The following is a 14,637-nucleotide window of genomic DNA, read 5'->3' as shown; positions in this document are numbered from 1 at the left end:
GTTGTTTGAGCCTGGCACAGTGCCATGTGCCTGTAGTCCCAGCTACTCGGGAGGCAGGATGATCACTTGAGCCCAGGAGTCTGAGGCTGCAGTGTGCTATGACCACACCTGTGAATAGACACTGCACTCCAGTCTGGGCAACATTTCGAGACCCCCCCATCTCTAAAAAAACAAACAACTTCTATTGTTTGAGTCACTAGGTCTGTGGTATTTCATTTTGGCAGCCCTATGAAACCAATGCAACATAAAACAAATTAGCTGGGCATGGTGGTGCATGCCTGTAGACCCAGCTACTTGGAAACCTGAGGCAAGAGAATCACTTGAGCCTAGGAGGTCGAGGCTGCAGTGAGCCATGATCATACCACTGCACTCCAGCCTGGGTGACAGAGTGAGACCCTGTCTCTTAAAAACAAAAACTAACACAGTACACATAATAAAGCACAATTTTGTATCCTGCATTTTTTTACTTATCACATCATAAATAATTTCCCCATGTTATCAAATATTCTTCAAAAGCAGGATGCAAATGGCTATAAAGCATTCTACTGTGGAGATGGACCATAATTTATTTAGTCACATCCCTATCATTGTACATGTAAGTTATTTCAGGTTTTCCACTATAATAAATAATACTGCAATAAACGTCTTTACACACAAATCTTTGTATCTCTAACAAGTTCTTAGAATAGAGTTCTAGATGTGAGATTACTGGTGAAAAGCAGTATTTTAAGGCTCCTAATACATTGCTAAATTTTAAAGAACTTTATCAATTCATACCACCACAAGTACTGTATCAAAATGCCCATGTTAGTGTACTCCAGGAAATTTTTTTTTTTTTTTTGAGACAGGGTCTCACTGTGTTGCTCAGTCTGGCGTGTAGTGGCATGATCTCAACTCACTGCAACCTCTTCCCCCTGGGCTCAAGCTATCCTCCCACCTCAGCCTCCCAAGTAACTGGGGCCACAGGTGCACACCACCATGCCTGGCTTCTTTTTTTGTTGTTGTTAATTTATTTTTAGTAGAGATGAGGTCTCACCATGTTGCCCAGGCTGGTCTTGAACTCCTGAGCTCAAGCAATCTGTGCACCTCAGCCTCCCAAAGTGCTGGGATTACAGGCATGAGCCACTGCACCTAGCAGGAAATCTTGAATAATATAATTATTTTTAAATCTTTGCCAATTTAGGATAAAGATGAAATTTCATTGTTAGTTTCTTTTTCAAATCTTTGGTTATCAGTGAGAAAGATCATATTTATTGACCATCTGTATTTTCTTTTTTATAAATTGTTTCTTGGTGGTTGTTCTTCACATTTTCTAACAGAGAAATTGGCTTTTACTTAGTGATATTTATTAATATTTCTCCATGTAGATCCCATGCATTTCTTGTTAGGATTATGTCAGGCATTTCATTTTCATGCTGCCAATGCTGTTGTCACTGCTTTTGGGAATGAATTTTTTTCTGTAAGAACTTCTAACTGGTTACTGCTAATGCAGTAAAAAGCAATTAAGTTTTTATATAGTTATCTGATCCCACCACTGTAGTATATTATATTTTTGAGAAATCTGGGGAAATTTAAATATAGTGCTTCAATTATCATTAAATGATAATTTTTCTTTTAGTCTGGCATTTGACAGTAAAGCCAGGTCTCCTAGGTTAAAATAACACAGCCTTAAAAAAATTTTTCTCTGGCAGCTAAGCTGTGAGGACTCAAAGGCATAAGAATGATATGATGGACTTGGGGGACTCCAGGGAAGGGTGGGAGGAGAGTGAGAGATAAAAGACTACCCATTGAGTACAGTGTACACTGCTTGGGTACACTGCACCAAAATCTCAGAAATCAAACTAAAGAACTTATCCATGTAACCAAAAACCACATGTTCTCCAAAAACTATTGGCATTTTTTAAAACTTTAAATTTTTTTCTCATTTTACAGTTTATGTTACATCTAAATCCTACATCTTAAATGAATACACTTTTTAAATTTTTATTTTGATGCAGCTACAAATGCCCAACCTATTTTATATTTCTAATGGAAAATAACTTCACCATTTCTTTTCTTTTTTATTTTTATTTTATTTTTTTTTTTGAGATGGAGTTTCGCTCTTGTTGCCCAGGCTGAAGCTCAATGGCACGATCTTGGCTCACCGCAACCTCCACCTCCCGAGTTCAAGCAATTCTCCTGCCTCAGTCTCCTGAGTAGTTGGGATTACAGGCATGTGCCATCGCGCCCGGCTAATTTTGTATTTTTAGTAGAGACAGGGTTTCTCCATGTTGGTCAGGCTGGTCTGGAACTCCTGACCTCAGGTGATCTGCCCCCTTGGCCTCCCAAAGTGCTGGGATTACAGGTGTGAGCCACCATGCCCAGCACCATTTCATTTTTTTAATGCAACGACTTCCGTCCTCAAACATTTTGGTTCTTATCTCAGGTGTATTCAAAAGCAAAACATTGGGCATCGGTTTTTATGCTGTTAATTGTTCCATCAGATTTCTCCAGCCTTGTGCTGGGGTATGTCTATAGGACAGGGCAGAGAGCAGCCCAAGGCTCCCAGGACACCCCTCAGGCCCCCAGGACACCCCTCAGGCCCCCAGGACACTCCACCCTTGGGGGTGTGATGTGGGCCCAGAGTCTGGTCTCCAGCTCTTTGTGTTCCAGAATTGAATTATCTCCCCTCACCAGAGCCATTTAGCCTCTAGAGAATGATTTAGTGAAAGCAAATTTACAGTAAAATGAATTGAGAACCTGCAATATCATTTTTAAATGTAATTTCATGTGCTGTCAGGCCAACTTGAGTATTCTTACGGGTTGCACAGTGCCTTATTTTCTAAGGGGGAAAGCTCTGTGTGACAAAACCTATTACTATAAAAAGGCTCTTAGGGGATTCAGAACCAGGTTAAAAGGATTTAATAATATTTAGAGAAAATGTCATCAAGCTATGCTACCCTGATGTCTCCCCAAGTCCACTATAGAAAACATCGGCTATAATGGCAAAAGCACTTGGGTTTTTTCTTTTTTGGGGGGTGGGGGGGCGGGTGGTGTTTTGAGATAGAGTCTCACTCTTTCTCCCAGGCTGGAGGGCAATGGCACGATCTCAGCTCACTGCAACCTCTGCCTCCTGGGTTCAAGTGATTCTCCTGCCTCAGCCTCCCGAGTAGCTGGAACTATAGGTGCACACCACCACACCTGGCTAATGTTTTGTTTTGTTTTGTTTTTAGTAGAGACGGGGTTTCACCATATTGATGAGGCTGGTGTTGAACTCCTGACCTCAGGTGATCCACCTGCCTCGGCCTCCCAAAATGCTAGGATTACAGGCATGAGCCACTGCACCTGGCTTTTTTTTTTTTTTTTGAGACACAGCCTCACTTTGTTGCCCAGGCTGGAGTGCAATGGCACAATCTCAGCTCACTGCAACTGCAACCTCTGTCTCCAAGGTTCAAGCAATTCTCCCACCTCAGCCTCCTGAGTAGCTGGGATTACAGGTGCCCACCATCACACCTGGCTAACTTTTGTAATTTTTGGTAGAGACAAAGTTTCGCCATGTTGGCCAGGCTGGTCTCGAACTCCTGGCCTCAAGCAATCCACCTGCCTTGGCTTCCCAAAGTGCTGGGATTTCAGGGTGAGCCACGGTGCCCAGCCAGCATTGGGAATCAGATGAGCTTCTGTCACTTCACATCTGTGTGGCCGTGGTCCAGTCGCTAGCTTTCAAGAGGCTAGGTCTGTTGTTGTGCTTAGGGACCCACAACAATTCCTGGGCATCTAACCCCAATTGGTCCACCCCATATGCCATCATTCTATTATGATAGCATTACCTCAGTCATGCTGTAGTTTACCTTAGATATACTTTAGTGCTATTCATGAGGTTTGAAGAAACCCATATATATTTTTTTTTCTTTTTTTTTTTTTTTGAGAAGGAGTCTCACTCTGTTGCCCAGGCTGGGGTGCAATGGCATGATCTCAGCTCACTGCAACCTCCATCTCCCGGGTTCAAGCAATTCTCCTGCCTTAGCCTCCCAAATAGCTGGGACTACTGGCACCCGCCACTACACCTGGCTAACTTTTGTATTTTTAGTAGAGATGGGGTTTTGCCTTGGCCTCTCAAAGTGCTGGGATTACAGGCATGAGCCACATAGTCTTTGAAAATATTCTGGAATGACAACTGTGGTTTAGATATTTAAACAGCTTCATTTGCATACAGGAACATTGCCTAACCAGGTCTCAAGCTTTGGGAATATGTCCTATTTGTGGCCTGTGGCTCCCCATGCTGTGTCCCCAAAGCATGGCTGCTCAACAAAGATCTCCCTTCAGCACAGATCCTTCCTACGATGTTTGTTGAAGTGTACTGAATAGAATTAAATTTACTGTCAGAAGAAGAAAAAACAGGTTTAAAAAATTTCTTAATTAGAGGCAGTGTCTTACTCCATCGCCCAAGCTGGAGTGCAGTGGTGCAATCATAGCTCACTGTAACCTCCCTCTCCTGGGCTCAAGCGATTCTCCCACCTCAGTCTCCCAAGTAGCTATGACTACAGGCATGCACTAGCTAACATTTAAAACTTATTTTGTAGAGACATGGTCTTGCTATGTTGCCCAGGCTGGTCTGAAACTCCTGTCCTCAAGACTTCCTGCCTTGGCCTCCCACATTGCTGGGATTACAGGGGTAAGCACCGTGCCTGACCAAAAAAGCATGTTTAATAATTTACATTTGGTGAAAATAATCGGTTTCCTTGTGGTATAGCAGAAGTTAAAAGGATTTTGGAGGAAGAAGATTTGAGCAAGTTGTGACTCAACCCCTCACAAGCTGCTGACCTCAGGCCTCAGGACTATTGAGGAAATGAAGCAGAAAAATGGCCAGAAGTTCTCTGTGACCCATGCCTCACTGTGAACATGCTGCTGTTGTTGCAATTGCTGAAAATGATGTCCTTAGTTATAAATAGCACTTGAAATGTTGTATTCATGGACTTATACAATATTACCTCTAGAGGAGGGAGTTTATTATTTTGTCTGACCTCCTGTTTAAGGCAAAAAACTCTTCTAAAGCATCATTGTAAAACTGAAGGGCCTACGCCATGCCAAGAAACTATGTCAGTGTATGTAAATGTCAGGGAGTCCACATTAACAACATGGCTCGCAGTTACACCTCACCCCCTCCTCTGCTCACCTTCTGAGGGGCTCTGCATGTCACAGGCTCAATACAAACAAAGACTGCCTGCTTGGGAGGAGAGTGTGGGATGGCATCATGGAAACTTGTTCTTCCAAATCACAGTGGAGGTGAATCCCCAAAGAGAGCCTTCTGCAGAGACAGGGAAACCTAAAACACCAGGTGGAAGGAACCTCAAGAGTCACAGATTCCTGTGTTTTTAAAACATTTTTTACCATAACTCATAGTTAGAAACACGCTGGATGTCATTACCCAGTACATACACGCAAACACACACAATTGGAACAACAGTCTAACAAAACAATGTTTACATTACTAAGTACAAGACAGCACATTCTGATGTTTTATTTCGTTTTTTGAAAACTGTTGATAAAAACTGTAAATTGATTCCACCACCTACTAATAGATTGTGCTTTGAGGTTTGAAGAACACTGATTCAGTCTAACCCTCCCATTTTGCAGATGAAGAAACTGAGGCTGGGAAAAATGAAATGACGGACATTTGACTATTCCCTGACTACACGGACGTCTACAGCATGACAGCAACAAGACCCCAGGCTTCCAGAGCCTCAGCATGGCCTTGCCTCAGTACCTCCTATACCTTCTCCTGTCCACGTGTAGAGACATAATATTTCCTATTTCTATTTTAAAAGAGAGGAGGTCGGATGAGCCTTCCCTCCTTCTCACCTACCCTGACCTGCCCCCATTGCTATGGCTTAACATACTAGTGACCACAGAAAAGAGCACCCTATGGGGAATGGGGAATGTAGGGGTCTTTTTCTCCTCAAATCTTACGTTTGTGGGGATTTTGTTCTTCCAATTAGTTAGGCAACCCCTGAGAAGGATCACCTGAAGCTTGGCCTCTGAAAATTAAGATAAAAGAGAGTTCCTTTCCATGGGGAGAAATGGGATGTGGGGAGAATCCTGCAGATAACTGGTCCATGACTAACCCTGGTTGATCGAGAGCCATTTGGGCCAATTGGGCAGCTATCTGGAAGTGTGATAACCCCTATCCCGGAACTAGTTGTGATGGATTTCAGAGAAGCAAAGCAGCATCTAGTTGCCCTCAGGCAAATGGCTTCCTCTACCTTCTCATCCTAAGACCATCCTACCTCCTTCCTCTCTCCCTTCTTCCTGGCTTAGATGATGGGTAAAGGGTGTGTATTCTTCAAATGATAAACTCCTTATGAGATTGGCAGTATGTTACATACAGAATATACAGAAACTGTCATTGCCTGGTCCTGGTTATTTAAAGGAATCAGGAAAACAAATACAAAAACAAAATCAAGAATATCTTTTTGTTGGCTGTGTTTCCACAGGCCATATTTTTGAACATGAGGTAGAAGGCTGTAGATACATAAAAGAGAAGAAAATGGTTAGAGTAGACAGGCAAGTTGACTGCTAGCCATAAAAAAATGTATGATTGGGAGGATTTTTTTTTCTCTCCCAGTAAGAAAAATATATACTGTTGTTCTAGGGAGTTTGATCTGTTTTTCCTTAGAATTCCACAACATTTCTCTCAATTCCCCTTTCTCCTTCCCACCTGTCTTCCTACCTCTTCCCCACCTACCCTCAAACAATAAGACTTAAGACCAAGATATTGAACTTGAGATATGAAGTCTAGGACAGGAGCCAAAACCCCTACACTGGCAGATTAGAGCAGGATATCAGTTAGTGCTGGTGGAGATGCTGTGTCTTATCTCTCTTGGCTCTGACTCCAGCACAGTTCCTGCCTGGAACTTGAAAGGTGCTCCATATAAACATATAGAATAAATAAATGGCATATATAATGTAAGAACAAGCAGAAGACCTAAAGAATACCAACTCAAAATCTGGATTCCAGACTTCAGGGTCAGAATCAGGAAACCAAGAAGTACAATGAGAAAAGAGTACTGAACTAGACTCAGAATACATAGATGGCCACAAGTCAGAATTAAGAATGGTGGAAAACATGCCATTTTAACATGCTAGCCAGGGAGAAACACAAAATAGGTTTCTCCTATTATATGACAATTGTACTTATATGACAAGTGACAACAAACTGGTTTAGCATCAGTAAAGAATTAAGAGTTTTCAGAGAAGTAAACTCAAGATGAACCTATGGCTACTCCAAAACCATGCAAAATTAAACTACATTATTACAAATATAACATCTAGAATTGTGCTGCCCAATGTGATCACTGCTGGCCATACGGAGCTATTTAAATTTAAAATAATTAAAGTAAAATTAGAAGTTCAGTTCTTCATTCTCATTAGCCGTATGTCAAATGCCCAATAACCACAGGTGGTTATGATTGGACAGCACAGATACAGAACATTTTCCTAATCACCAAAAGTTCTATTAGACAGCACTGGCGTAATGAGCAGTAACAGTGACCCTCTGCTCTGATGTATTCAGTCAGCCCTGCACATCACTCTAAGTGAAGCAGGGACCAAAAAAATCAGAAGAGGGTAACCACAAAGCTAAAATTCATCATTTGTGAAATAGTTCAAAAGACTAGAGATATTAAGCCTGGAGTAGAGGAAAACTCAGTAGGGGATGTGAAGATTATCTTCAAATATTGGAGGACTAGCATGTGGATAAGGAAATGGTATTGTTACAAGTGATGTAAGGGATAGAATTAAACTCATGGATCAGACTTAGAAGGAAAAAGATTGCTATCTCAGCAGAAAGAAGAACTCCTTCTCCATCAGAGCTGTCCAAAGTCAGGGTAGACTGCCTCATAAAGGAGTGACCCGTCATCCTGGGGATCTCAGGCAAAGGCTGAGCATAGGCCTGACAAACAGGTAGGACAAAACAGACACAGACAGGGTGCAGTGGTTCACGCCTGTAATCCCAGTGCTTTGGGAGGCTGGGGCAGGAGGATCATTGAGCCCAGGAGTTAGAGGCTGCAGAGAGCTATGATTGTGCCACTGCACTCCAGCCTGGGCAACAGACCAAAACCCTGTTTCAAAAAAATAAAGTAAAAAGAAATAAAAAACAACTTTTGGAAAGAAGGAAATTATTTATTTATCAAATATGTCAGGCAGGAGGGGAGACTTCAAACGTGAATGGTTAGAATAATCTTTGAAACCCTTTCAAACTCTGAGAACTTCTGACACCTCTGGTTGAGATTCAACCACTGGCTGAGAAATTCTGGAGGGTGAAGTAGGCAAAGGGTCTGGACTCTTCAACAAGATCAGGTGGAAACTCAAGAATATGACAGGTGAGAGAGAGCTCCAGAGCAAAAGAGCAGAAGAAAACAGTGATCAATTAAGTGGAAGTAAGTGGAGCAGAGGGACAGAAAAGGAGATATAAGAGGAGGGGGACATCTTGAGAAAAAGAAAGACTAAAAGACTTGGAGTGTGAAGGAAGAATGGAACAAGTGTGGGAGGTTTGTGACAAAAGGCACAAATAGAAGCTTCGATTTTGACTCTTCCCTGACTCAGACAGCTCTTCATGAGACAGTTTCTTAAATAAGAGTAGAAAAAATATGATGGGCTATGTAGCCAGAGAGCTTGATAAAGGGAGACAAAAACAGTTGAATAAAATAAACACAACACATTACAAAGCTTTTGAAATACCAAAGTGGAAAATATTTGAACACCGCCACCCACAGAGACAAAAGTATTTCATCTCCTACTGCCCACATACCCTCCAGACGTCCAATAGTCTAATAAAAAATAATATATTAGAAATTTTTTAAAAGATCTTTTTTTTTTTTTTTAACAGACAAGGTCTCACTATGTTACCCAGGCTGGCTGCTCGAACTCCTGTGCTCAAGCAATCCTCCTGCCAAGGCCTCCCAAAGTACTGGGATTACAGGTGTGCCACTGCAGCGGCCATATTGGGAACTATTTTGAAATGAGGATTGTATTGGTTTCCTATTACTGCTGTAACAAATCCCCACAATGTACTGGCTTAAAATAGCACAAATTGATTCTCTTACAGATTTGAAGATCAGCAGTCTGAAGTCAGTCTTACTGGGCTAAAATTAAGATGTTAGCAGGGCTGGAGGCTCCAAGGGAGAATCTGTTCCTTGTCTCTTCCAATTTCTATTTATTATATAATGAAATATATTTAATTATTTTAATAAAAAATAGATCCTGGCCAGCACAGTGGCTCGTGACTGTAATCCCAGAACTTTGGGAGCCCACGGTGGGTGGTGGATCATTTGAGGCCAGGAATTCCAGAGCAGCCTGGCCAACATGGTGAAACTCTGTCTCTACTAAAAATACAAAAATTCGCTGGGCGTGGTGGTGTGCACCTGTAATCTCAGCTACTCAGGAAGCTGAGGCAGGAGAATTGCTTGAACCCGGGAGACAGAGGTCGTAGTGAGCCAAGATCATGCCACTGCATTCCAGCCTGGGCGATAGAGCGAGACTCTGTCAAAAAAAAAAAAAAAAAAAAAAAGGGAAAGAAAGACAGAAGAAAGAAGGAAGGAAAGGAGGGAAGGAGGGAGGAAGGAAGGAAAGGTCCTTACCATTTATGATGAGTTTAGCCTCAAAGAAATCTTTCTGTTGGGAAACCTAGATGTACTACTCAGTTTCTACAATAGTAGTTCATGTCTACACCACCTGATAGCTTTGAGCACTAATTGTAGTCATAAAGCATTTGTGAGATTTTAAGATTAAATTTTGACTCCTTTCCAACTCATTCTAAAATGTGGGGAGGACTGTTAAATCTTTCTGCACTGTGGTTTCTGGCCACATTTAAGTCTGGGCTTTCTTCCCTGACCTGGCACAAATTAAGAGTGATATGTGCTTTTATAGTCAAACAACCTTTTCAAAGGTTAAAAAAAAAAAAAATATATATATATATATATATATATATATATATATATCTCCAATAATGGCCACTTTCTATGATATAAGAATTTGAGGGAGCAAATTTGGCACAATTCTCATCAGTCTCTTGAAACTAGTACATCTCAAAACTAGATAAGGTAATTAATTTCCAAATTAGATACTAATCATCATTGTAGCTTCCTGAAGGTCAACAGGAGAAAGACAGAAGCTCACGTAAGCACCAGCGTAAGGTTATAATTTAACTAGTAGTTCTCTTTTGTGATGACCACATTCCTACACAGAAAAGGAAATGTTTGTTCAACAGTTTCATCTGTTTCATTTCTTACTGTGGATTTGAAGGGATTTACAGTTGAGAGGCAATTGTGCATTTTTCTAACTCTAGCTCCTTTCTTAAACTTTAGGATGGAGCCCAATTCACAAAGTATATCAAAGGAGGGGGTCTGATGATATGGTTGTAGTCCCTTGCTCAACCATAGAGAGATTAAGACACCACAGTCACACGGTTATGAAAAAAGCAAGGTTTAGAACATGAAGTTCCCAGTCTCTGAAATAATCAAGGAGCCCTGTTTAGTGCTGTATTGAATCACACAGATCCCTTTTTAGTTTTCAACCCAGACTGTCTCCAGTTCTCACGTATTATAGCTTGTTTAGTGCCTATGTTGTTTCAGTGCCTATCACTTCCTGCTCCTTATTCATTCATTCAACAGCCATTTTTGAGCACCTGTTCCATGCCAGCCATCATATTAAATGTTGGAAGAATAAACAACACGTTGTAGTGTTGTGCCATTTACAAGCCACTTTTACAAACACCATATCGTTTGGCAGTGTAATGTGAGCTATTCAAAGCCAAGAATCGAGACCCATTCATCCTCGCATCATCTGGGACTTAGTTTGGTGCCTGCTTAATGTTCATTTGTTGAATGAATGAATAAATGGAGGAGAGAATGAATGAGTGAGTGAATACAGAAAGCCTCATATCCCTGGTCTATGCTATTAGTTTTCATAGGATGGTCAAACATTTACTTTTCTCTGTAACTCTTTTTTACCCTGGAAACACTTTGTGCTTCCTACTCATTTATTTCTCCCCTGTAGAGCAACACCTCCTAATGATGCCTAGGGACAGTACCTGAGCTCTGCACAAGTCCCTAGACCTGCTGCTTGCCTCTGCTTCTTTGCTGAGGCTGTTCCAGAGGCTAATGATCTCTGGGTGAGGAGTCACACTGTGTCAGCCCCAGTCCCATTCTGGCCTCTTTTTGAAACCGACCAACACTTTATGGATCATGATACAAATTGTATCACTCCTATTACTACTGTTGCAGAATAATTTTAATTGGGATTTTTAAAAGCTGTGTAACAAGACTTCCCTTGTTAACTTAGAAATCAAGAAAGCAACAAGCCAAGAAATCCAGAAAACAGTGGTGGAAACCATAAGCCAAGCTGATGCGCATTTAGTACTCAGGATGAGATCAACAGGCAGAATCAGAGAATGGATGGCATCCAGAGATTGCTAAAAATATTTCAAGCAGTATTCTACTAGCTTTGCAAACAGAATGCTCTTTTCCTCTCTTCTCTTTTATTAAAAAGATAATTAGGCCAGGCACGGTGGCTCATGCCTATAATCCTAGCACTTTGGGAGGTCAAGGGGGGGTAGATCACTTGAGGCCAGGAGTTCAAGACCAGCCTGGGCAACATGGCGAAACCTCACCCCTGCTAAAAATACAAAAATTAGTTGGGTATTGTGGCTCCTGCCTGTAATCTTGGCTGCTCAGATGGCTGAGGCATGAGAATCGTTTGAACCCCGGTGGCGGAGGTTGAGGTGAGCAGAGATCAAGCCATTGCACTCTAGCCTGGACAAAAGAGCGAGACTCTGTCTTAAATAAATAATAATAAACAAATAAATAAACAATACCTTCCAGATCACCACAAATTTTTTAAATAGCCCCAAGCACAGATAAGACTTCAAAAAAAACAAGGCCCTCCTTTCCTGCCTAAGCTGGCTGTGGTCCAGTTACTTCGTGCACGCATCCAACAGCTATCTGTTGAGCATGCTTGTTGGGCATTCTTGGGCATGCAGTGGGTTGTTTTGTTTGTAAATGACAGATAGGGATTCTGCTACATGCTCAGGGAAGGAGATGACACTTCAGCTGAGACTGAAGGATGAGCAGGAACAGCACATGCAGAGATCCTGAGGTGAAAGGGGCTGGGCTGCTCCCCCAGCCAAGAGACTGCAGAGGGAGGGGTTTTAAGATGAGATCCGAAACGGAGGCAGGAGCCAGACGGAAGAGATCCTAAAGTCAGAGAAGGCAGCTAGGTATGATTCTGAGCACGAAGAGAGCCACAGGAAAACTAGATTTTCAGGTTCTGATGTGTTTTTCTCAGTGCCACCTACAGTGACATGAACAACATCAAGGTCCAATGGCCTCCTAAGTGGCACAAAAGTTATTGGCCACCCCTTTAGCCTTGTTTATTTGGATGCTTTAGAGGATTAGCTAGGTCAATATGTTTGTTATTTTACTAAACACTTCTTTTTTGATAAAGTTGTGCCAGGTTTTACCTACATGATCACATTAAATCTTCACAAAAACCTTTCTTTATCAAGGTTACCAAAACCATCTTCAGGTCTTCTGACAAGAGAATTCAAAGACATCCCTATTCCGGTGCACCTACAGGTTGTTCCTATTTGAGATGACATTCCGATAAGGCAGTGGGAGGAGAGTCAAGATGAGGATCTGCACCCACTGCTGCTGCAACATCTTTCACTGCCAAGGCAGATAAAGGAGCTTGCAGATTTTGATCAGGAATAAAAGTAAACTCCTTCACTCAGCACATAATTATGACACTAGAGATATGAAAACAGATGGAGCATAGCCCCAGTCCTTGTCCTTAGTCACGTTAGATGGAATCTAGTAAGAGCTCATACCTGTTACCCCTTTTTAAAAATTTTCTTTTAGTATTTTGAGTTGCTGCTTTATGGTGCCCCCTTTTTAATCACTCCTTCTCCACTGACACCCTCACATATTTTGGGATAGCTAGTGGGTGAGCCACACAGGGAGAGGGAGAATTGTGTCATGGACACAACACAGCTGGTGAACACACTCCGGAACCACTATGCATGAGATCAGGTGAAAATTGAGATCAAAGTTGATCTTGCTGGAGAAAGAAAGACAGGCTTGGCCGGGCACGGTGGCTCACGCCTGTAATCCCAGCACTTTGGGAGGCCTAAGCGGGTGGATCACAAGGTCAAGAGATCAAGACCATCCTGGCCAACATGTTGAAACCTTGTCTCTAATAAAAATACAAAAATTAGCTGGGTGTGGTGGTGGGCACCTGTAATCCCAGCTACTCGGGAGGCTGAGGCAGGAGAATCGCTTGAACCCAGGAGGTGGAGGTTGCAGTGAGCCAAGATCCTGCCACTGCACTCCAGCCTGGTGACAGAGCAAGACTTCGTCTCAAAAAAAAAGAAAAAAGAAAGAAAGGCAGGCTTGGCCGGGCATGGTGTCTCGCGCCTGTAATCCCAGCAGTTTGGGAGGCCAAGGTGGGCGGATCACCTGAGGTCAGGAGTTCGAGACCAGCCTGGCCAACATGGTGAAACCCTGTTTCTACTAAAAAAACAAACAAACAAACAAACAAACAAAAACTAAAATTAGCCAGGCTTGGTGTTGTGTGCCTGTGATCTCAGTTAGGAGGCTGAGGGGGGAGAACGCTTGAGCCCAGGATACAGAGGTTTGAGCCAAGATTGCACCACTGCACTCCATCCTGGCCAACAAAGCGAGATTCTGTCTCAAAAAAAAAAAAAAGGTCGGGGGAGTAATAGTACCTAAGTGATTGGGCAGCTATAAGGACTGGATGAAGTGGTATGCAAAGCAACTAGCTCAGAGCCTGGCAGATTGAAAGTGTGCCCCAGAGAATAACAAAGGAGACTTAGAAGTGGAGGAGAGGAGCTGACCCACCACCATGCCTTGGAGGTACAGGAGAAGATACGTGTGGTCTGGCAAAGATTGGTTCCATAAAGCCACACATGAAGCAGTTCACAGACTCATGCACTGTCTTGTACATATGCAAGCCTCAGGTCAGAGGGGAGGTAACAAGACTGTGGGCACTACTGGGAGAGCTGTTCTCTCAGACCCCTTCCCCCTTTCCCTGCCTAAATTGTCACCAGCTGCAACTCACTGAAAGCACCCACAGCATCCACTGGTAGGAGATCCTGGGAGCCTGGGATCTCTTGACTTGTTCTATGAAGGTGCTGTCCCTCTCAGCTCTTATGGCCCACTTCAGTCATTCAGCTCCATGGGGAAAACAGACACCTAAACTGGGCCTGGTGGAACACAGTGTGGCCCAGGAGCAACAAACTTTGGAGTCTTTAAACTATATTTATAGAATGTCTGTGATGATGTGCAAGGTCAGAGGCCCTGCTCTTGCCCTGCTACAGATCTGGCACAGTAGATATGATGGCACCAAACAGTACAGATACCTGGGGAGAACAAACAGAGCACTGGGGCTTAGGTGGGGGAGAGAGGGAAGAGTGACTGCATCCCATTGAGGGGCCTGGGGAGGCTCCAGGAAGCAGGTGGCTTCTGAGTAAATGGGAAGGGAGGGCATAAAAACTGCAGAGCTATTTTCCAAGCAGCTTAGCTTGAAAAGAAAGAGAGAGCGAGATGGCATTAGCTAGAAAGAAGAGAGAGCTGAAGGCCCAGGGGG

The sequence above is a fragment of the Pan paniscus genome, chromosome 5 (genome assembly GCF_029289425.2).
Source record: "Pan paniscus chromosome 5, NHGRI_mPanPan1-v2.0_pri, whole genome shotgun sequence".
NCBI classification, from domain to species: Eukaryota; Metazoa; Chordata; class Mammalia; order Primates; family Hominidae; genus Pan; species Pan paniscus.
The sequence above is the reverse complement of the archived record's forward strand: the minus strand, read 5'-3'. Positions refer to the sequence as shown.